Source organism: Podarcis raffonei, chromosome 9 (genome assembly GCF_027172205.1).
Source record: "Podarcis raffonei isolate rPodRaf1 chromosome 9, rPodRaf1.pri, whole genome shotgun sequence".
Taxonomy (NCBI): domain Eukaryota; kingdom Metazoa; phylum Chordata; class Lepidosauria; order Squamata; family Lacertidae; genus Podarcis; species Podarcis raffonei.
The window spans coordinates 22,441,385-22,466,849 of NC_070610.1; the positions used below are offsets into that span (position 1 = coordinate 22,441,385).

The 25,465-nt window shown below is 42.2% G+C and overlaps 1 protein-coding gene across 7 annotated transcripts in view; it reads right to left on the reverse strand.

Annotated features, from left to right (window-relative positions):
- The window catches only part of APBB2 (amyloid beta precursor protein binding family B member 2), a 170,763-nt gene that overhangs the window by 130,613 nt on the left and 14,685 nt on the right, over nucleotides 1-25,465 (reverse strand). Inside the window, exon 1 of one of the 7 annotated variants that reach the window (XM_053403224.1) lies at nucleotides 15,870-15,891. The exons of 5 other annotated variants lie outside the window; for them this stretch is intronic. The gene's annotated coding sequence lies outside the window, so the exon portion shown is untranslated. Of the gene's footprint in view, nucleotides 1-14,395; nucleotides 14,560-15,869; nucleotides 15,892-25,465 lie in introns of those variants that run through there. One more of the 7 variants, XM_053403222.1, reaches the window with a different exon arrangement.

Consider the following 25,465-nt stretch of genomic DNA (forward strand, 5'->3'; position numbering starts at 1 on the left):
CGCAAGACGAATTTCCCTATGGACTTGCTTTGCAAGACGAAAACATCTTGCGAGTCTTGCGATTTTTTTCGCTCCCCCCCTTTTTCTAAGCCACTAAGCCGCTAATAGCCTTTTAGCCGCTAAGCCGCTAAGCCTTTAATAGCCGCTAAGCCGCTAAACCGCTAATAGCGCTAATCCGCTAATAGGGTTGCTTCGCAAGACGAAGAAACCGCTAGATGAAGAGACTCGCGGAACGGATTATTTTCGTCTTGCGAGGCACCACTGTATTACCTCTGGTTAAGAACTTTGCTTCAGGATGAGAACAGAAATCGTGCTCCGGCGGCGCAGCAGCAGCAGGAGGCCCCATTGGCTAAAGTGTACTTAAGTACTTAACCCAAGTTTCCACTGTATGTGGAAACTTGCTACTGTCCATATTTTTAGTAGTGTTATGTGTTTCTCATAAGAAATTAATCCAAACAACAGTACAGTTTGCCTTCATGATGAATCGGGGGGCTTTCTATGAGCTTCTGCACTACCCATATAAAGAATTATGGGAACTGTAGTTTGTTAACTGTGTTGAGAGTTGTTAGGAGATGCCTATTTTCCTCACACAGCTAAAATTCGCAGAGTATTTTAACTGTCAATTCCATTTCAAAGGGAATTCTGAGAATTATGGTTCTGAAAAGAATAGGGGGGTCTCCTGACAACTCTCAATACACTTAACTATAATTTCCAGGGTTTGGGGGGGGGGGAAGCCATGACTGTTCAAAGTGATACAGTAATGTTTTAATTGTATAGTGCAGATGGGACCATAGATAATGCATCTGGTACTGAGAAGAATTTGGTACAAATGAAAACGCGTGAGTCATGTTCTTGCTCGTATTTTGGTTTATTTGGTGTATTCTGGTTGTAAAGTCTTCGGTTGTAAAGATTTATAGACTAAAATAAAACAAATTAAACCAAAGAATCTAAATGAAATGAGTAAATTTTAAAATTTTGCATATAAGACTGCATTATATCTGAAATACACTTCAGAACTTTTGAAATGCAAATTACAATTTAAAATAAATGTTACTGAAACATTTCTGAAAGAAAGTTACTGAAACTTACTGAAAGGGGAAAAAAAGAATGCATCTGGTACTCAGTTTATATGGTGTCTCTCAATCCATGAGCCTTAAGCTCCATGATGGAAGACATGTTTATATTAATGATTTATTGTTGTTAGTTCTGTACTGTAATTATGTTTTTAAGCAAGTTTCAATATAAACAGCAATGTCGGTAATTTGATTGGATGGGCAGGACTAGATATTTTGAATTATGTAAACAAAACAGAACTACAAGAACAGGACAGAGGATCATGATGAGTCTCCAAAAGCACATGTGACCATATGCTAATCCTAGGTCTCCAGGCTTAGTTCAGAATGATAAATATAGTGAGTTAGTATCATCTTTATAATGCTTGACCTCAAAAGGCAAGTGTCTTTCTTGTGCTCCCTCCCCCCCAAAGTTGGGGAAAAAACTCATTTGGTAGAGAATTATGCATTTCAGCGGTTTTAAGGAGTTTAAAAAAGGATAAAACTCTGTTACATCAAGAATTTGTGTTATATGTTGACTTAAAACCTGGGTTGAGGTCCCAGTAGATCTTGGTTCCCATCTTGCCTGTTGGATCAACTCAGTGGGGGCCCTTACGCAAGCTACTCTCTTTCAGCCCCAGCCCCCATCTGCAAAAGGAGGGCTTATGATCAGCTATCTGACAGGGTTGGTGTAAGGATAGCAAGACAATCTATGAAGAGCTTTGCACACTTCAGAGTGCCAAGAGTATCTGGATGTCAGCAGGTTCTCCATCCCTGGTCTCACACCTGTGTACTTCTGTGTTCACAAATACAGTGGTACCTCGGGTTAACTACTTAATTCGTTCTGGAGGTCTGTACTTAACCTGAAAATGTTCTTAACCTGAAGCACTACTTTAGCTAATGGGGCCTCCTGCTGCCGCCGCACCGCCGCTGAACGATTTCTGTTCTCATCCTGAAGTTCTTAACCCGAAGTACTATTTCTGGGTTAGCGGAGTCTGTAACCTGAAGCGTATGTAACCTGAAGCGTATGTAACCCGAGGTACCACTATACTAAGCCAGTATGGTGTAGTAGCAGACAGACATGAACCAGAGTCCTTGGTTTCAAATAAAATTCATCTATAAGCCTCACTAGATAGCCAAACAGGACTTGTTAAGAGGATAAAATGAGACAATCATGTGTCTCCAGAGCGCCCTGTAAGGAGTATGGTTTTTTACTTCCCCTTCAAACTTACGTTAAAGGAAAACTGCTTGCTTCTGGGAGACCCTTGTTCAGCCAAGGAAGAGCCTCAGCAAATTGCTGTTACACTTCAGCCGAAATGCCCTTCTATTTTGACATGTGTTGCTACAAGGCAACAACTCTGCTGCTGTTGCACAGAGGGGCTCAAACAGCGCTAGTTAAGACTGATTTAAATAATTAAGAGAAGAAGTTTGTCTTTTGGAGGTTAAGGAAAATATTAGGGGGGGAATAATTTCCATAGTGACAGACGATCCATTAAAGTATCATGACATGCAAATCTGAGACTGTGTGCCTCTAGGTCCACACTCCAGATGTATCTAAGGGAGCACAGCGGTGAAACTGGCCAATTTCTTCAGTGGGAATTCAAATAGGTGCCCACTAGACAAAGGGGGTGGAGCTGATGTACCAGCTTTCCGTACCCTACTGTAAATCATAAATCAGTGGTGAGGTTCCATGCCCTACCAACAAGCCAATACTAGCTTAGTATTGCCACTGCCTGACAGCAGCTGTCCAGGGCTTAGACAGGGCTTCCCAAGCCCCATCTACAGATGCCAGGGATCCCAGAGATCTGGGATCTTTTATACACAAAGCATACCATCTACTGCTGAGTTACATGTTTTGATAAACATGTACAGTGGTACCTCGGGTTAAGTACTTAATTCGTTCCGGAGGCCTGTACTTAGCCTGAAACTGTTCTTAACCTGAAGCACCACTTTAGCTAATGGGGCCTCCTGCTGCCACCACGCCGCCGGAGCACGATTTCTGTTCTTATCCTGAACAAAGTTCTTAACCTGAAGCACTATTTCTGGGTTAGCGGAGTCTGTAACCTGAAGCGTATGTAACCCAAGGTACCACTGTAGATGTTGGCATACAACACTGAGCACTAGAATAGCTCCAAACAAGGCACAACCTTGTTGGACAAGAGAGACATCCAAGGATAAAAAGCCAGGCAATATAATCTCGAAAACATAGACAATCTGAACCAGTTGATCAGGAATTCCAGCAGAATACAAGGGAAGCGGAGACATCATACTTAGCTCACCCTGCCACACTTCCGAAGACATGAAACCGCAAAGCGTTAACCTGTAATGGGCTGAGATGATATATATCAAAAAACCCATTATGCTACTGCTGAAGTCGTACTTTGTTAAAGTCATCACCTGTTCCTGTAGTTCTCCGTGATTTAATTCAACTTTCTGGATAATCAACTTATCCAAAAATTGTACCACTTACACTTTAACTACTGATTTAAGGTATTCACTTTACGTTTGAAAACAGAAGCTTTCCAAATTAGAAGAGCCATCATTTCACATGACAGTAAGGCCTCCTTGCTGTCAGCAGGGAAATTATCCTTTTACCAGAACCCAGATGCTAAGCACGGTATCACATGCTTGCCATATAACGCTTGATTGTAATGTTATGTCAAAGGGCAGGAAGGGGAAAGGAAAACAGTCCTATTATGTCTCAGTGCCACTCAGCTCTTTCTGCTTCCCCTAATCAGTGTTGCGGTAGAGAGAGCGAGAGGAAGAGAAATGGACAGAATCATAAGAGCGTGGCAGAATTGACAGCTTGAGGCGCTAAATGCAGGGAGAGAAAAGAGAGCGTAAGCATCATGGGTAACTGGCAAAAAAGTAGGAGTCACAATTCTATAAATCAACAGAAGACCATCACTGCAGCACACACCATTTTGCTGGAGCTATAAAAACTGTATTTCAAAAATAAATTTCTAAATGGCTTGACCTGGAAATGTTACTTGTTTTCTGTCTAAGAGCCAAGCTATGCAGTCAGCAGCCTCATGTGACCTACCCATTTCCAGACTGTATCAATTCAGACAGCTGGTGGCCATGAAAGTGTGAGTGTCTAAATGCTCCCTTACATTTAAAAAGCTCTCTGTAAATCCACAAATAGCACATTAGAGATAAGGTTCTAGACTAACCTCTCTGTCTGTAGAATGCCAGTTATCTGTGTGCAGGGATATCTGATATTGGGGAACATCATCATCATCATCATCATCATTATTAATTTATTTATACCCCACCCATCTGGCTGGGTTTCCTCAGCCACTCTGAAACAGAATTCCAAAACCAGATGAAGGGTTTTAACATATGTAGCAGAAAACATACTTTGAACATATGTGCAAAGGATTAAAAATACATTAAGATACTTAACGCCATACCTGCAATATGAAGAGATATTATCCATATGTATCATGTAAGGCTACTACCAACTGAGTAAGATTTGCTTTGTGATTAATGTATACTGAAGGTAGCTGCAACTGCTTTGGAAGGAAATGACTGGCTGGCGCATCATACAAGCCCTTGTTTATTTTGCTTCTACTTCCAGTTATTATTTCTGTGGTGAGAGTGAGTGTTACAGGAGAAATATCTTTGTGCTTACTTGCTTTACTTAACATTCTTTCTGACATTTTGAATGAGTAATTTATGTAACAAAGCAAGCATTTTAAAAAACAACCTTCCTTTGGAAAATGAATGCAGCGTTCTGAGAATGTTTTGATTTAAATGCTGTTCTTCTATGGATGCAGGCATCCTTATCAGTCCAGAGATCACAGTGGAAGTGATTAAAAAATATCTCCAGGAAGGGTGTTTTCAGTTAGCTTGGAAGTGAAAAATGTTGAATGACTGATAAAATTAACAACAACCTACAGGCTGACTGGCTCCATAAACAAAAAGTACTCTCCAGAAGTACTATAGTTCTGATTCACACACACAGAGAGAGCTGAGAATATATGAAATTAAATGCTAAGTTCTTACCTGACTTTTTAGTCATTTAATTTTCTTTTAAGCAAGGAGTGGCTTTGTTTTCAAAAAGACTGGATATGTCAAGGAGTCATTACATCAAGAAATCTCACAGCAAGTTAAAATAAATGTGTGTTGTTTTTTAAAGGAGAAATGGAATTCCAAAACCAGATGAAGGGTTTTAACATATGTAGCAGAAAACATACTTTGAACATATGTACGATATTACAGGTTTGATTCAAGAAGCAAGGCTGTGACAGAGCTTTGCTCAAGACGCCCAGGCATTTAGCTCCCAAGCTTCTGCCAGACATGGTTCATAGATGGATCTATGATGTGACTCAGAGCTGGATTCCTGCATTACTTTGATACAGAAGAAAGGAAGGAAGGAAGCAAGTTCTTGAGGGCTGGGTTTTCTTGCAATTTTAAAAAAAGACAGGACATGCTCCTTTTCTTACACAGCTTTAGTGTTCATGGCTGGAAAACCCAACAATTTAAATGTATCTGCACCATTCACAATTGATGGCAGCCAGTTTGCATCTGACCATTTTAACTTGGGTAAAAGGTAAAGGTAAAGGGACCCCTGACCATTAGGTCCAGTCGTGACTGACTCTGGGGTTGCGGCGCTCATCTTGCTTTATTGGCCGAGGAAGCCGGCGTACAGCTTCCGGGTCATGTGGCCAGCATGATTAAGCCGCTTCTGGCAAACCAGAGCAGCGCACGGAAATGCCGTTTACCTTCCCGCCGGAGCAGTACCTATTTATTTACTTGCACTTTGACGTGCTTTCGAACTGCTAGGTGGGCAGGAGCAGGGACCGAGCAATGGGAGCTCACCCCGTCATGGGGATTCGAACCGCCGACCTTCTGATCCGCAAGTCCTAGGCTCTGTTGTTTAACCCACAGCGCCACCCACGTCCATTTAACTTGGGAGGAAGTGCTTAAACCTTTCCACACCCCTACTTTTTCCTCAGCATTATGAGCCCAGTCAACGCACCAATACATTTTTCAATCAAATGCTGGAATAATGTTGCAAAGAAAAGACAGCAAGCAAGCAGGAAAAGGATTAAGCACCTCTTAGCCTGCCTATCCCTTCTTCCTGGCAAACATCCCTCTACACCGCTCCTTTGCATACTGGCTCCAAACAATGGGTTAAGAATCTCCTCTATTTGTGGATGCATGTGAAGTTCTAGCAGCAGAAACTTCCTGCACCCAAATTTAGAAAGCAGAGAGCGAATGGGGTATTATAAAAACAGCTCCTTATAAGGAAATAATAGTACAATCCATTAAATACTTCTTCTAAACAAGATCCATTACAATATACGAGACTTGCGAGAGAGAGTTTCCATATACTCAGCAGTTTCCACATATTCTTGAGAGGTTTATAACACAAGTAGAAATTGACAAAATATGAGAGGAGGAAGGATTTCCTCAACAGTAGAAGAAAGCTGATCCCATTCATGCTGTCTCTGAAACGACTAGTAGGATGGCCATGTGTCTGACTTTACAGTCTTCTACTTGACTTGGCCCAAGTCTGGTTTAAAGTTTAAGAACCATATGAAGGGAGATCAGGGGCCTTGATGTTGCCCATCAACAGCTACCACCTGGGCAGGTCCCTGCACGAAGTCTTTCCCATTACAGTGTGCTGTACTGTATTTTTATTTAATGCATCACACGTATCTGTAAATTTGTATTTACACAAATGAATGGACACATACAAAGCATATGCAAAACCTGGTCCTCTTTTTTTTTTTTAAGATGCATTATCTATTTTTTTGGTGACTTGTAAGTGGGTACAGTAGTGCTTTGACTTGAACAAAGCATTCCAAAAGGACTGCTTCAGCAACCAAATTTATTCTTGCTCTGACTCCCTTGGTCTTCCAGGCAACTGAAGCAAAACTGAGAAAATTTAGCTCAGACCAGCCTTCTCAATGGGTTCTTTGGGCATTTATAGATGAGCTGTTTATGGAGCATTCATCCTGTTTCGTTTGCAGGAGATCAGATTTAGTTGGATATTTAATGAGCATTCATTCTGATTTGTTTGTGGGGAGGTTAGATGCTGCTGCGTCAATGCAAGTGTTATCCTACACTTTCCAATGCATTTTCCTGTCACTTTCCTTGTTGCAAAAAGCCTGGCGTTTTGGAGAAATAGATTTGTTCTGCAAGAGATCTAATCAACTATAAGCATACCGGTATGTGATTGAATCCCACCCCAAAACAGCGACTCTCTTGAAGCGCTCTTAGCCAAATCCCAAATCCCTGCAGTAGCAGGCTGAAGCCTAGAGTCTACACACTGTCTTCTGCTGAGGATATTTCCTAGTGGCAGGAGTGGAAAATGTGTTAGTCTGGGGAACAGGCAAGTGGTTGTAAGAAAATTGGTGAAGGTCAGAAAAAACAGAAAGTCTCAACTGTGGGTCCTCTGTAGGATTCCCTGTTTGATGGCTTCAGCATCCACATAGATGGACATTGACATCTTCAAGATTTATTTTGCATTTACTTATATTTGCCTTGATGACTCAGAACAAAAGGTATTATTTCCAAATAGCTTTATGGACAGCAGTTTACCTTCTCATCAATTTATAAAGATTAACAAATTAAATGCCAGGTAGTTTTCAATATCTACTATCCACTGAGTTATATGGACCCACTCAGCCAGAAATAAGAATTCAAACCGGAAACATCGGGTAATCCCCAACATACTCAAAGTAGACCCATTGAAATAAATGGACTTAAGGATTCTTAGGATGACTAACACTGGTTATTGCCCATCATTTTCCTTTGATGGTCTAAACTTTACAAAATTTCCCTTTTAGTATACAGTGGTACCTCGGGTTACAGACGCTTCAGGTTACAGACTCCGCTAACCCAGAAATATTACCTTGGGTTAAGAACTTTGCTTCAGGATGAGAACAGAAATCGTGCGGCAGGGGCAGGAGGCCCCATTAGCTAAAGTGGTACCTCAGGTTAAGAACAGTTTCAGGTTAAGAACGGACCTCCAGAACTAATTAAGTTCTTAACCCGAGGTGCCACTGTATTATAGTATTTATTTCTTTTTTACTTTCAGCCAAGGTAAGTTCTGTGCACTTTTATTTCACATAAATTTACAGTAAGCTTCTAAGGAGTGGTTTTGTGCCTAACACTTTGAAAAACAGGGACCAGGAGAGAAACACAACCCAAGTGTGGAATGGAATATTATTGTAACATGCCCAAGAAAATTTCACCTTAGGAAATGAAAGATCAATTACTTCTAGTAGACACATTTCCTGTGTGCAGTTAATGAGAAAATGCAATCATTGTGGGGTCTATCTTATTGAAATGACACTGTATTACAAGCTCATTACTCTCCAGCCCTGATGAGACTGCAGGTGTTAGCAACTAGTGCAGATCCGCCTGTTGTTTGTAAGAACTAGGCCACCGTCTCTATAGCACAAGACCAAAGTCTATCCTCTTGTTCATAAAGAAGAAAGAGCTGGAAAGTGGAGCAGGTTGTGTAGGTGGTCACCCCCATGACCAGTTGCTTATGAGGCTGCTGTAAGGCATTTCTAGAAGGTTCTTTCTATCAGGACACCTGTCCAGTTAAGAGTCTGATAGAGCATCAGATTTATTCATCTTTAAGGCTGCTGGGATTTAGAACTCAGGAAAGCAAAAGATTTACAGTGGTACCTCGGGTTACATATGCTTCAGGTTACCTACGCTTCCAGTTACACACTCCACTAACCCAGAAATAGTGCTTCAAGTTAAGATCTTTGCTTCAGGATAAGAAATTGGGCTCTGGCGGCACGGCGGCAGCAGGAGGCCCCATTACCTAAAGTGGTGCTTCAGGTTAAGTACAGTTTCAGGTTAAGAACGGACCTCCGGAACGAATTAAGTACTTAACCCGAGGTACCACTGTAATTATATATGCCAACCTTGTAAATTAGCCCACAAAAGTTACTAGCCTGCCCGCCACACCACACCCAAAAACAGCTAGTTGTTTGTTTTCTATGCTGGCTATAGAGGAGATGAAACCTGATCACTCTTCAGGACAAGGGCTGGTCAAGAATCACTCCATAGACCAGGTCTGACTTCTAGGCCAAGAGATCTACCACATTTTAATCTTAGTGTGGTAATTTTTTTTGCCCTCAGTTCCACTGATTAAATTAAAAAAAATCAAAACTTGTAAGAATGAGATATAGTGGTACCTTGGGTTAAAAACTTAATTCATTCCAGAGGTCCGTTCTTAACCTGAAACTGTTCTTAACCTGAAGCACCACTTTAGCTAATGGGGCCTCCTGCTGCTGCCACGCCGCTGGAGCACGATTTCTGTTCTCATCCTGAAGCAAAGTTCTTAACCCGAGGTACTATTTCTGGGTTAGCGGAGTCTGTAACCTGAAGCGTATGTAACCCAAGGTACCACTGTATTCCCATCTCTTTGGCCTGTAACTGGTCTAGCCAATAGCTACATGGAGAGTTTACATTTTTGGCTTGCCTGGACTGTAGCACCAAAATACACCTTCAGTCTAGAGGGAGCTGCCTTGGAAACAGAACAAGCCCAAATACCTTGACTAACAACAACAAAAACTTGGCTAACCACACCTTAAGTTTGTAGGGAGAGGAAGCTCATGGAAAGAAAAATTCTATGCCTTCTAAGACTGAGCAAGACCTTACTCTTTGAACACTTAGTTAAATCAATGGGCTGCATTGTTGATTCAACAATATGCCCTCTGTAGAAGGCAGTGCTATATTGTTCCAGTAACGGCTGATGGAAAGAATCATGCCTCAGAGCCAGAAAGGAACAGATTGACATCTCTGGAAGCCAAGAAACAAAGACAAATAAGGATGAATGGCCAGGATACTGGGCAGCCAAACAGCTTCTGCACAGGACAAGTAAAGTGAACCAGCAATAACAGAAGCCCCAGAAAGATTAATTTTGCTGTGATGGGGTGGCTTTTTTTATCTGGGATAATGATCCCTTATCTTAATTTTATCTTATCTATTTACAGGAAGGAATGGCATACAAGAAGCTCAACTCAAGAAGAGACCACTTCTGGCCCACTGAAGGCTCAACTTCACCTTGAAACGGATGATGAGAAAAATCACAGAGTTCCACTATTTTCAGCCATTCAATATCTGCAGCATGGTTTTGTCTGCACTTCACCTGACCTGAAAAACATCTGCATCAGCTTGAGCCCAATAAGGTGAACAGTGCACTCAATGCATGCGCTCTAACCTCAGTGAATTTCAACATGAATCGGTCTAAGACCAGAAGTTGTTCTTCCACAACTTGCTGGACTGCAACTCCCACAATCCCTGACTGTTGACCATGCTGACTGAAGTTGACTGGAGTTGGAGACCAACACATCTGAAGGGCATTCCTTGATTCCTCCACCCCTGATGATAGTCATCCTCCATAGGAAGTACCTGATCAAGGCCTGGGTCTCCCAGTTTTAGAAGGGATCAGGAGTTCTTGTCACTAATTCCACAGAGACAGAAGATTAATATTACCTTGCAAATTGGAAATATTCCAATACCTCAACCATCTGACTGATGTGATTGGAAAGAGCCTACTTATTCACAGAGGCTGACTTCCAATTGCTCATGACACCAGTGGCTTTTATTTCTTTGACATTTAGAAACATTCTTGTATATTCCCGCTTATGAGAATTTGCTGTTACCTGCCCTGCAAGAGGAGCACCTACTATATGAACTTATAATACATACACATGATTGATTGGAGGATTGGCTTCTTGCCTAAGCAAAATAATCAGATTCCAAATAGAAAGATGAATGGCATCGTCTACAGGCAGAAGCCGTCCACCCACATGGTCAATCCAAGCCAGAGTCAAGTCAGCTATCCATGAAAGTGGCAATTGCAGTCTGTCCTCCTCGCTGCAAGCAGGAAAGAACAGTAGTGCCACTGACCAAGTCAAAGTACAGTGCACACAACCAATCTGCATTCTTTTCTTGTTTTCCTTCCCCATCATCAATTCCCGCCCCCCCCCCCGCCACAAACTGAAGGAATAGGTTGCCTGAAGGCAGAAACGCAGACAGAGCAAATAAGGTTTATAGAAGTGCCAAAGTTTAATGAATCTGCCAGTTTGGAAGCAGCACAACAATGTTATGTAGAAGGGAAAGCCAGGGGAAAGCCTCTCTAAGACATCTTTCTGGCTGTGAAAACACAGCACATTCTTGGCCAACCAGCGACGCGGACTTATAAAAAATATTGGGGGGGCCCGGGAAAGCTCATGAATAATAAATAAGCTCATGAATATGCAAATAAAGTGGCGCCGCCTCCTCGTGAGCGAATAGGGGAGAGCGTGCTGCGCCTATTAATCAGCTCCAAAGGAAATTGGGTGGAGCTTTTGCTCGGGAGGGAGGGCAGGAGGCATGCAGCCCGCCCCCCCTGTGCATTTTGGGCTGGGGGAGGGGCGGCGATGGCGCTCTGCTGGAGGGGCGCCGGAGATTATTGGGGGGGCGGAGCCCCCCCAAACGAATTTTTGAGGGGGCTCGGGCCCCCTCAAGCCCCATGGAGTCGGCGCCTATGTGGCCAACTGAAGCAGATTCCTCTATCCTTTATTTTCATTTTCTTTTTTAAAAGCTGCGTGTTGGATCCTCCATCTATTTGTTTCTCCATTGCAAAGATCAAACACGCAGCAGGCTCATGGTAAGCTCATCTCGAAGCTGAAGGAAGCCCCTTAAAGCAACCAAATGCATACATAAACAAAGTTAACAGCCAGAGAGGATCTATATGGTTGCCCCTACCCAAACAAGGCAGCAGAGTCTGCAGCAGCAAATATGATTTGGCTAATAATGATTTCTGGCCCCATATACTTAACTAACAGGTTTCTACCAGGAACTGCATGAAGAATTGTAAGTTTGCAACTAAGGTACTGGCTATGGACATATTCTCCTAATGTGACTGTACACAGCTGTAAAGAAAGTTGGTTTAACACCAGTCATACCTTGTTGTATACAAGATGCCATCACTTACCATAACGTAGTGACTTCAATACCCAATAAGCACCTGTATTAGGATCACAGTGACTCCAATCATGTTGCCAGAAATAGCTCCAAATGAGCCTCTGTAGTATTTATAGTACAGGTACATCACATTTTACCCCCGGTGCCAAAAAATTAAATAAATCAAAAGGGGTGGGAGAGCAGGAAATAAATCCTGAAAGGGCCAACTGAGATCTTTGGAGAGCGTGGTAAGCAAGGCAGGTTTTTAAAAAACCTCTCCTCCTTGCAATGGGCAGGAAAGAGACAAGGCCCATTCAGCGCCAGCTTTCAACAGATAGGGATAGTCATGTGGGTCATTCTGACTTGACATGATTTTGCTTATATGCGCAATAGTCAGGAACATAACCCCCATGTAAGGTAAGATATCTACCTGCATTTATGTTCTTCCTTCCCTCAAAGTGGCATACATTGTCTTCTACCCCATTTTTTTCTCCATCTATTCTATGAGCTAGGGTGAGGTCCAAAGGGACAGTTACTGGCTCAAGGTCCATCAAGGGAACTTCATGGCCAAGTGAGGACAGACCTAGTGCCACCAGGGGGGGAACAGCTGGGCAACTGTTCTTTCAACCAAATCTGACTCCTTGCCACGGCTCTTCTGCTACCTCCAGTTCTTACCATGCTGTTTGCAGAGACTTTACCTGCTCATTCACCAATAGCAGACTTCTACAGGGCAGAGGGGAGGAAGGATCAGAGAGAGAGAGAGAGAGAGAAAGGAGCTAGGGTCACTGTTATGTACTGAGCTGAATAGGATCCAAACTGCAGCAGTCTGATTGGTCCTAGAACAATAGGATCCAAAAGGCAGCAGTCTGATTGGTCCTAGAACAATGCAGCGGTATGATTGGTTGGCAGGAACCACCCAATCATGCTCCAGATAGAAGTGAATCCACAACCTGATTGGCTTACAGTAGAATTCCGGAATTAGCCAATCATGTGCAGCCCATTGTGTAAATAATGTATATAAAGCAGATACTTTGAGGGGACATTCATTCATTCCTCCTCACCACTATGAGCTGAATAAAGAGCATGAAATCACTTTGCGACTCTGGGTATATTTCAGTCACCCATTATGTGGCTCGGAAGCCCATACTAACCTGCAGCCACCCCGAGTGGGACTTTGAACCTTGTCTATTCAGTGTAATACAACATCCCAACAACTACACACCAGTCTGGGTGCTTTATTATTCTGCAGAAACTAGGTAATACAGAACCCTTCCCACATGCAAGGACAGAACATGTATCTTCCCACCTCTGAGCACAACTCTAAATTGTGGCAGAAGGGCAAGTCCCTTCCCCTTCCGCTCTTGCTGCTTCTCTAAAATGCCCTTGGATCGAAGATGGCCTCTGCTTCATAGCTGTATAAGGATTTGAGCTGAAGTTTACAAATTTATTTTTTTGTCTAATGTATGGGAGATGTTCTAATCTAGACACCCTCTTATAACAAGAGGTTAGGATATTAAACAAGGCAGCTATTAAATATTTTCTGCCTACATGAATAATAGCTTCCATGAAAGAGGCAGGTTGGAATATTTGCAGTGCTGTTTCATACTATTAGAGGCTTTACATGGTGGTTTTCTTGTCCATGTGGAAAAGGCAACTTATTTTCCTGGAGGACCACTTTGGCAAGCAACCAAGCAACTTTTGGCTCTTAAAAGCCCTGCCAAGAAGTAGCTCTTTTTCACACCACAGCTGGGCACTATGTGACGGGTGCAGAAAGGCACATTTGATCTCCAGATTTTGACACCTAAGATGAATAAACATAAGAAGGGAAAGAAAAGATTGTATTCAATGGTATCACCCAAGTAAGGTCAAGGCTTCCATTAGCAGCATATGGAAGGAAGAAGTTTTCAACAATTTCTCCTTTCCCTGCAGCCTGCCCAACCAGCTAAATCTGTTCTGGAGAATCCCACAACTCTTTGGAGCAAATTTAAATCTAAATTTAAATCTCTAAATTCACTCCAGAGAGTTGTGGGCTTTTGCAGGGTGGAAGGGCTGCAGGGGGAGGGGGAAGAGCTGAAAACGACTTCCTCCCCCATTTTTAGTGTATTTTTCATCTTTTTTGTAAGCCGCCCAGAGTGGCTGGGGAAACCCAGCCAGATGGGCGGGGTACAAATAATAAATTATTATTATTATTATTATTATTATTATTATTATTATTCTGCTAATGGAAGGAAGCCTTTTCATCAATTGAATGATACCATTGAATATAACCCTCCTTTAACCCCTTGCAAACTATTGAAAATTAACACCAATATTTCTACAACCAAATAACTATGTACTTCTAACTGTAGCTGACACAGAACTGAAAAGAGATTTGCAGAAGGCTGTGGCTGCAACTGTAAGAAGTAAGGTACACATACCTATTTTGCAAAACTACTCTTTGTTTTCACCATCTCATCCTAAGATTCATGTATTGATTTTCCCCAGTTAGTGCAGGACTCTGGGAATTTTGATTTCCTTTCAATTTATCTTGTAACTCCAGCAGCATCACCCATGGGTGGGTAGTTTTAGCAGCTCAGAAAGCTATTAAGCTGAAGCTGTTTTTTTTCACAGTGCAAAACAAGGGAATAAAGAAAAGACAGCATGCAGAGGCAGGGGAAAATAAAGTATGAACATTAATGCTAAATATAGAAGACAAAAACTAATTAAGTCAATTTATGCATGTTTGCATCATTGCCTCCTCTAATTCAGTTTTGGAAGAAGTATGTGAGTAACAACATACAAGGCATAAGTAACTACAATACTTGTTAATTTTCATGTTAGTCTAGCCCTTCCCAAGGAGTTTAGAAGACAGTATGTTTCAGAAAAAACATTTTTATAACCCTATTCAACAAAGAAAAAAACTGTATGAAGAACTGATGAAAAGCTGATATGTACCGTATTTTTTGCCCTATAGGACGCACTTTTTCCCCTCCAAAAATGAAGGGGAAATCTGTGTGCGTCCTATGGGGCGAATCCAGGCTTTCGCTGAAGCTTGGAGAGCGAGAGGAGTCGGTGCGCACCGACCCCTCCCGCTCTCCAGGCTTCAGGAAGCTATCAGCAAGCCTGGGGGCCCGCGGGAGTTCCCGCAGGGCTCCCCACACTGCGGATAGCAGCCTGCCACTCGACGCGCGGGGCGCCCTGAAGCAGAGCGCCCCTCGCGCCGGGCAGACATCGGCCAGCCCCACAAGCTCGGGGGACAGCGGGGAGGCGCAGCACCGTCATCCCGCTGTTCCCCGACCTGGTTTTTGGGGGGAAATAAAGGGGGGATTTCCTTTATTCCCCCCCCCAAAAAACTAGGTGCGTCCTATGGGACGGAGCGTCCTATGGGACGAAAAATACGGTAACCTCGGAGTAGAACAAATAGCAATATGTTAATCAGAAGCCAAAAAGTTTGCTTCAAGACCTTTCTAAATGGAGGTATAGCAGCGATTTGGGTACTAAGAACACATTACATATTATAAGAAGGAGAACAGAGAAAAAGGTTCACATTACTCAGTATTAACTCATACTGTGGAATTCTCAGATATCACAAAGAATGAAATAAAGAAATGAAAGCTGTGAGAAAATGCAAGTGAGCCACAGATTTAAGATTTAAAAGTCTTGCTAATCCCTGACTTTTCCACATCATATAATTAATTCCCACCCTACACTTTTTACTCCCTTCTTGCACCTTTTGAACTGCATATTCTGCCACCCTTGAAATTATATCAGCTGTAGAATGTTCCTTTAGGTTACAGCAAAGCATAAAAGAATTATTATTACTCACAAAGAATTGCTAGCGATATTGTCAGGACCCGATATACAGGAGAATGTGCCCAGGCTTTGCATGGAGGTTTTTAAACTCAACGTTACCTGTGTGTGCACAGTTGCTGAAATATGGGACGTGAGTTGCAATCGGAGATGAGCTTAAGCTGGAAGAAGAGCTTGAGGAGAAATCAGCCAGGGCCTGTAATAAGGCCAGAGCAGAAGGTCAGGTTCCTTGTACTTTATAGCTTGCCCACCCAAAGGATCAACATGATGCAACAATCAGAGAGGTCATTGCTGCATAGCCCTTCTATATCTGCTCTGGGGCTTGAGCACCCATAATCCAAAGTAGTTTACAAGGCATGGCTTATCTGCAGAAGACACATATTGTGCAGTAGGGTGGGGAAGGAGAATTTGTAGAGATTATCATATAGTTTAATAAGGAACTAGGTACTTACTTAAAAAAGGGACGTGGGTGGCACTGTGGGTTAAACCACAGAGCCTAGGACTTGCCAATCAGAAGGTCGGCGGTTCGAATCCCCGCGACGGGGTGAGCTCCCATTGCTCGGTCCCTGCTCCTGCCAACATAGCAGTTCGAAAGCACATCAAAGTGCAAGTAGATCAATAGGTACCACTCCGGCGGGAAGGTAAACGGCATTTCCGTGCGCTGCTCTGGTTCGCCAGAAGCGGCTTAGTCATGCTTGCCACATGACCCGGAAGCTGTATGCCGGCTCCCTCGGCCTATAGAGCGAGATGAGCGCTGCAACCCCAGAGTCGGCCACGACTGGACCTAATGGTCAGGGGTCCCTTTACCTTTACTTTACTTACTTAAAAAGTAAATAAGACAAAGAAATACTAATTTATTTCACTCTTCATAACTTTGTATTAATAGTACATTTCCAAGCACAATTCAAAGTGTTGGTGCTGACCTTTAAAGCCCTAAACCAGGGCCCAGGGGCCGGATGCTGCCCAATCGCCTTCTCAATCTGGCCCACGGACGGTGTCAGCATGTTTTTACATGAATAGAATGTGTCCTTTTATTTAAAATGCATCTCTGGGTTATTTGTGGGGCATAGGAATTCGTTCATTTATTTTTTTTCCAAAATATAGTCCGGCCCACCACATGGTCTGAGGGACGGTGGACCGGCCCACGGCTGAAAAAGGTTGCTGACCCCTGTCCTAAACACCCTCAGCCCTGTATACCTATCTCCACCCCCATCGTTCAGCCCGGACACTGAGGTCCGGGTACATGGGCCTTCTAGTGGTTCCTTCATTGCAAAAAGTGAGGTTACAGGAACCAGGCAGAGGGCCTTCTTGGTAGTTGCACCCACCCTGTGGAATGGCCTCCCATCAGATGTCAAGGAGATAAACAACCATCTGACTTTTAGAAGACATCTGAAGGCAACTCCATATGGGGAAATTTTAAATGTTTGATGTTTTACTGTGCTTGGTGTTTAAATTTGTTGGAAGTTGCCCTGGAAAACCTTCCAAAGCAAGGAAATGCTCGTTGATTTGGGGGCTGGAGGACATATTAGACAAGACATATTAGAGGCAACAGCCAGCAGCCACAGAAGACCTGAAAGCAAAAGGTTTTCCTGTGTGGATCTGTGCAAGAGGTCCATTACACAAAGTCCATTACACAGCAGGTCTCCCAAGTCCAACAGAAAGGACACAAGGGCTACTAGCTTTACAGTGCAAAACCTAGAATGAGCAGAACAAGAAGAGGAAGAAAATCATACGAATGGGAAAGACTGACTTACATCATGTCAGACCTTTGATCCATCTAACTCAGTATTATCTGCACTGACTGGATAAGAATTCTCCTTCTTCTATGCTTTCCGCAGAAGCGCGCAGCCCACTGACCACACACAAAGCCCACCCACTCGCACACTCTATAGGTTGGCCAACCAGGTCATTTGAGATGCCTACAAGTCAGCAGAATACCTCCTTTTTTATATATTTTACCTCCTAACTCACAATATACTGCTTCTCTGCCAGCTGCTCACTTAACTGTCTCGCATCATCTTTCACAGAATCCACTAAGTACATTACATTATATATCACAAGGTGCATTGTTTTGTACCAAATCACTGGCTATTACAATCCCTCCAGTTGACTGCTGTGTCTGGGCTGAACGCTGGAAGTCTACAAGATGAATTTTTTATCACCTTTGACATGCTCGCCATTCTGCAACTGCTGGAGTAATACAATGTCACTCACAAGGTTATATCTGTCACTCAGCTAAATCACTCTTCATCCTACCTTCTGTGAAAACATTCTTACCATCTATTCTGCTTGCTTTCAAGTGAAGCAAACTAATGGTAGGAACCATTCAAAAGAACTTGATCCTAATTTTATGACATGGAGACATCTCTGCTTGAACGTTCTCCCTAAAATCAACTGCACTAACTTCCAAGTTAATGCAATTGGATTGGTGTACAGTGGTACCTCGGGCTAAGTACTTAATTCATTCCGGAGGTCCGTACTTAACCTGAAACTGTTCTTAACCTGAAGCACCACTTTAGCTAAGGAGGGAGCCTCCTACTGCTGCTGCGCCGCTAGAGCACAATTTCTGTTCTCATCCTGAAGCAAAGTTCTTAACCTGAAGCATTATTTCTGGGTTAGCGGAGTCTGTAACCTGAAGCGTATGTAACCTGAAGCGTATGTAACCCGAAGTACCACTGTATAATACTTTCCCATGACAAACCAAAAACGTACGTTCATAAAATGACCTGTTGACAAATTATCAACATGCACGTTCAAGGATTACAGCTTGAGCAGAAAGCAGGATTCACTTGATTCCTTTCTTAGTACTCTTGTTTTGAATACATGCAATTTACTCCAAAATTATACAAAGAAAGTTGTTAAGATACTATAATACATTTAAAATAAACCAGACATATCAAAACACACTTTTATAAATATTTATTGGTTGATGGCAATAATGCTTTGCTCAACCTGCTTTATTAAATAAACGTTGATGTAAGTGTAGATAATTGTTGTGCTTTCTCTTCTCCTCCCTTCTTTGGCAATATATGGGTATTTATGTCCATACTGAAAATGAGTAAAAAATACATTTAAAATGTTTACCATTAGTGATGTATTTGAGGAACCAGCTGAAAACTTTGCTATTTCAGAATGCTCTCCCATGAGGCAATTCCTTGCAATTTAATGTCCTATACACATTTTAAGACTGTTTGTTCTGATTTTATTGTTTTTGTTCCTCTGTGTATCACAGATATTATTTATGATCCGTGGAATAAAAACAAGTTACATCAATAAATAGGCAATTCTCTGGAATTTGTCACCAGAACTTTACCCATGTGTAAGACTGCAGAGTTGTCAAAGGTACCCTTATGCCCTGTGGATATTTTACAATGTTTTGTTCACTTCTGTGTCCTCTGAGCTTTGGGAAAGTAAATTAAAAAGTTTATTCTTTGAAGTTGGGCTGGAGGGCTCTGAAACTCCCCAAGAAACCAGATAGACTGGCAGGAGGGTCATCCTGTGTGGTGGCAGCCTATCGCAATTCTTATTTGGGGGGGGAGCCCTTAAACAAAAAGGGTTTGTCCATCAAGTAAAAGCTCCTGCCTCCCTGGCCCAAGGATCCATTGGGCCCACTGCTGTCTCTCAGCCTTTGTCTGTTGTGAAGACAAAGGGGAAGCCCATGTAGTATGCAGTCCTAAACTCCTTGGAGAAAGGACAATATTAAAAGGCAGTAAATAAATAATGTGTGCATATGCATCCTTTGAAGAATGATCTATAAAGGCTAAGTGGTGCTTCTTATTTTCTATTTACTACTAAATTAAATTTGGAACAGGCAGCAGTAGAGAGGTTTCATTCAAGTTGGCAACTTCCATCTAACATCACACTCTGTTTAACTCCGTTTTAAGTAGACACAGTCCTGTCCAAAGCAAAGTGCCAATTCACACATGCTTGCATATTATTTCATTTTTTTGACATTGCATTCTTGATGCTGAACATTTGACTCAAAGCAGTACTGTCTACAATCATATACAAGTTCCATTTGTGACAGCTTGCCTCATCCTCACATGCACACAGTAGCATCGAAAGTGAAGAACAGCCATGTGAGAATCTACCCTAAAGTTGCTTGTCTAAATTCCATCTGGATATATCATCCCCTGGTAACCTTCTTACTTGTACTTGACACTTCACAATATAAACTTGGACCATGTTTTTAGATTTTTATCTGCAAGTGAGACAATCCTGTTGTCTGTTACAGAGCTTGGAACTGTGTGAAATCACTGGAATTAAGTCTCATTATATTGCCATAGATGTTGGAACATCATTATAAAAAACAGAGTATTTGAACATCGAAATGCCCTGTATGGGGTACTCTAATATTTGACTGGAATAATAACCACATACAGTGGTACCCTGGTTTGCATACATCTTGGTTTGCATACGTTTTGGATTACAAACACGTCAAACCCAGAAGTGCATGTCCCGGTTTGCAACCTTCTTTTGGATTACAACCCATTTTTTCTGGATCACAATTTTTTTTGGGAGGCCCCATTTGCGAAAGCAGGGTTACAACCTGTTTTGGTTTCCAAACGGACCTCCGGAATGGATTAAGGTTGCAAACCAAGGTCCCATGTGTATCAGTCATCAGATCACCACAGCCTACATTTCAGCTGCTTCTGGATGAATAACAAAACCAGATTTGGCATTAGGCAACTACTTCAGACCCATGCTGCAATACCTCCCTCCTTGAATCTCAAAGCCGCCCCATGTTTTGAAATATGCAGCATATTTCACTTTCTTGTGTCAGTCCATTTCCAAATAATCCTTAGGTATTACTGTTTTTTGGCTTTAAAAACAAAAACAAAGCACAGACAGGAGGCTTTAATTAAAGGCTTCCAAGAAGATAATTTATTTTCTAACAACTCATATGCATTCCCTAATTAAGAATAAAAGCAGCACTTACAATTTCAAAGTCAGTTTCCCTACTGGAAACTTGCCAGTGTAATGCCAGGACCAGCTGGCTTAATATGTGTTGGAAAATCTTTAATTTGGAAGAAATATCTGACTGACAGGAAATTTAGTCTCTGGTCTTTCTCTCCCTGTTTAAAATCTAGAAGGATATTCCCTGTGGGAATTAATTTTTGCTTCTTTCAAATATGTGTGATGCTTTAACCTGCCAGCAAACTGCGCCTGCAACTCCCCAAGTCAGCTGTCAATCCTATCCATGTTTGGTGCTGATCCACTTCAACAGCTTCTTGCTCAACAAAGATAAGCTCTGCGAACAACAAAAAAGGAGCAATTCTGTGTAGAAACATAAAAAAAATGCACTTCATCTACTATGGTTCTGGTGCTTGTGATTTTTTAATATTAAAAAACCCTAATGGGAGGGGTGTCTTTTATTTTATAAGAAAAGGTAGTAATATATGGTCAAATTAAACAAAAATAAATAATGAACAATTTTTTTAAAAAAGGATAGCTTTTGTTTAAATTCCAGTATGCCACAAAAACCTGAAAAAGGCCAAATAACAGATGTCTCTGTTTATGGCCTCTCTATTCTATGGCACAGGACCTTTGCTTCTATCCGTGCTTAACCATGTGCAAAATCTCAAAGTGTTCCACCCCTGTGATTCCACTCCCTTCTCAAAAGAGCATTTTCCTTTCTTTCAGCTCTGAATTAATTGACACACATAAAAGTTATTTAGCTTAAGCAAGATGCACGCTTTATGTTCGAGGACTATTCCACACTTCTCCCTGGGCTGAAGTTGTAATATAATGGTACGGCATTTGTGAATACCCATTAGCTTCTGAGTTCAGTGACTTTCAGGTGGCGTTTATGGTGGTTTGCACCAGTGAACTAATAATTAGCTTTAAAAATGAATCACATCTCCCTGTTACAGCTGTGCTACGTTTTCAGTAAGGAAACTAAGCTGTTCCTTCTTTCACAGTGCTGTGAGGGGTTCATGCTTATGCGCCAATGGAAGCCAAACAAGGGAATGTCTAGCGGGGTACTTAAGCCTTTGTATTGTGAAATAAAGGCAGAAAACAATATTTCTAGGAAACAGAAAATGACTGTTAAAGAAAAAAGCCCTTTGAAAATCACTCCACATGCCAAGAGGGCATGCCCAAATCTCTCCCTGGATTTGGCTTGCCCTTAGTCATCCTTTGCAAACCGAACATTCTTGGCTTTTGTACTTCAAGTGCGCCTGAGGGCCCAAATGATATAAAAACATTGCGTTTTCTGAAACATGAACCTGAGGAAGCAAGGTGCTTAATGGAAAGCATAATAAAGCAGTTTCTCATGGTTGAATCCACGCAGAACTGGCTTCCAAATACACCAGTGCTCTGCAAGTACATACAAAGGCCAACAATTCGTTTCCAAAATGATGAGGATGCCATGATTATTCCAAGCTAGTATAGATGTATATGTGGTTGGATTTCATTGTTTCTGCATTGCACCCTGTGATATATTTTTTCAGCTGGGGGTAGGGGAGAAGGAAAGTATAGAGAGAATAAAATGTGATGTTTATAAAAAAAAAAATCTTGAAAAAATAGGAAATGTGTTTACAAATTACCACAGTGTTTGCCTTTGAAAATGGCAGGGGTGGGGGCAGTGGACAGACAATGAAGTTAAAATGTTTTCCTTAGAACATTAATACCCCTGACACATTTATCCAAATAATTCTCTGTCACTAGTAACAGCCAACAGTCTTACTGACTTGAAATAAAGTACTGTACTATATTAAGATAAGTTTTATTTACAGCATACATTTGAATACTTTGGAGGCCCCATTACGTGAGAAAGGTCTGAAGAGTGGAAAAGGCAGAGGACCAAAAATTCCATTTACATCCCATTAATATCCCAAATTTGTCCTGATCAGTCCCAAAATGCTAAACTGAATGTGAACATTGATGAACTCGATGCAGCAATAAGTGGCCCATATCAATCTCATACCATAATGTGCAAATGTGGCTACATGGAGCATTTTGAGTAATTAAACTTTGTGGGGAATAATCACTGCATAACTGGTTTGAAAATTAACAGAGTGGAGGTAGGTCACGCAAAATGTCTCGTTTCCACAGTTCTTATGAGTTTCTGAATGCAGTGTGTTAACCATAAGCTAGGCTGCTACTTCTCCGCTGTTAAGAGATAAATCATATGACAAATTATACACTTCAGGGGCTATGCATATGTGAACAATCTCAACTAACTCCTCTTTGATCAAATATTTCGTGTGACAAAACTGATCCAATCACAGCTTTTCTCCTCTGAATTACTTTCCTAGATTGATACTATAAGCTGCACCAGGGCATTTAAAATTCTCTTTCACTCATGTTAAACTTTCCTGGTATACAAGGATAAAGGTTAATCATGGCCTGGAAAACACATAGAGCTATTGAAATTTCAAGCAATAGCCTCAACAATTCTAAGCTGCCAATACCAAGAGATGACTATAACCTCATGCTTTCTGTATTTGCTGGGGGGTATGTTTCTGTATTTGTAGAGATGAAATTGAGGATATTCCACATTGTTTCACAGAACCCATTTTGAAAAGACTGCGAGCACTTGCCAAATCAGCAAAAAAAATTATGTTGACTAGTGAAAAGAAATGTGAGAACTATAGCCAACTTTACCTTGGTGACCATGAAGGAGCAGCAAATGAAAACCGAGTAGCACACAGTAGACTAATCTGAATGCTAATTGATGAATGATACTTGAACTTAACTTCTAACCACCTTTATGGTATATGACAGAACACATTTTCAGCTGGTTCATTTCATTGTGTTTTGGGCTGTGATTGGCTTCTGTCATATCCTGGTTATGGACAAAGGCTTTAAACAGGAGTAGCTAATCTTTGTGGGACGTGGGTGGCGCTGTGGGTAAAACCTCAGTGTCTAGGGCTTGCCAACCGCATGGTCGGCGGTTCGAATCCCCGCGGTGGGGTGAGCTCCCGTCTTTCGGTCACAGCTCCTGCCCACCTAGCAGTTCGAAAGCACCTTAAGTAAACGGTGTTTCCGTGTGCTGCACAGGTGCTGGCTCGCCAGAGCAGCTTCGTCACGCTGGCCACGTGACCCGGAAGTGTCTCCGGACAGTGCTGGCCCCCGGCCTCTTGAGTGAGATGGGCGCACAACCCTAGAGTCGGACACGACTGACCCGTACGGGCAGGGGTACCTTTACCTTTACCTAGCTAATCTTTTTAGGCCAGTGGGCACACCAGGGCACTTCTGACAAAGTGTCATGGCTGCAGGGGAGGCATGGCACAACACAAAATGGCAACCACATGACACCATAAAAAGGCATTGGCATGCCTCCACCAATGGGAGAAAAGGCACATATATCAGAAATACTATGCTCAGTCAGATACAGAATCTCTTTGCACTTCTCCTCTGTTCATTCAATCCTTACACCCAATGAAATGTGGGAGTATTTAAGAGGGAATGTTCCATGTAAAAATGTAAAGGTAAAGGGACCCCTGACCATTAGGTCCAGTCGGGGACGACTCTGGGGTCGCAGCGCTCATCTTGCTTTATTGGCCGAGGGAGCCGGCGTACAGCTTCCGGGTCATGTGGCCAGCATGACTAAGCCGCTTCTGGCAAACCAGAGCAGCGCACGGAAACACCGTTTACCTTCCCGCTGGAGCGGTACCTATTTATCTACTTGCACTTTGACATGCTTTCGAATTGCTAGGTTGGCAGGAGCAGGGACCGAGCAATGGGAGCTCACCCCGTCATGGGGATTCGAACTCCCGACCTTCTGATACGCAAGTCCTAGGCTCTGTGGTTTAACCCACAGCGCCACCCGCGTCCCTTATGTACCATGTAGAAGAGGGTAAACAGGAACTGAGCAGGAAGAGAAACAGTATCTTGAATATTTTGAGAAGATATATAGTGAAACCCTTTGCAGACACTGTAGGAGGTACTGGTGGGCACCCTTAACAAAACAACAACAAAAATCGCATTTGCGCGTTAAAGGCTACTTCACACTTTACATGGCACTGCAGGTATACGAGTGTTGGATCAATATCTGCCACGGTTAATGCATCTCTATGTGCCTTAGGTCAGTTTCCTATTACACAGTCCCCAACATCTTTGGAAAGTGTTTTTCCTTCACACATTTCTTACAACATCCACTGATCAAACACCACTACACTTGCAGGGGGAGATAAAATGTAAAACAATGCTCAGTACAGCTTTTATTATTACAACACAAAACAACCACAATAGGCATTTTACAGAGACTTCCAAGCAAGAAACGAAAAGGATCTCAGTACCTAATTTCCAACAGTGGTTGAGGCAGAGAGGAAAGAGTGAGACAATGTTGGAATGAAATGTGCAGTAGCCCTGTGAGCACTGCAGTAAGTCTGGCAGTCATTAGTAAAACAAGTGCTTTAAAAGACCACAAAGTAGGCATATACAGATAAGTATAATTCATTAGAAATAAAGCACAGAGCTTCAGGAAGTGTCTGCTGCTCATGGCGGGTGGGAGAGAGGAGCACAGCTCTGATTTTCAGAATTCTGCAAGCCCTCCAGTGCTTTAACCACCCGCAGTCTTTAAAAATGCATGTGTGGTCATTTATGGCCACAAGACAAGGGCTCATTTTCTTCTGTCAACACACAAAATATATTTCAAGAGAACTGAAATTTAATCACAAAGATATTTTATCATTTACTTGGGTTTACGTGCTGTTAGAACTGCAGCCAGAAATCACACAGAACAAACCTCA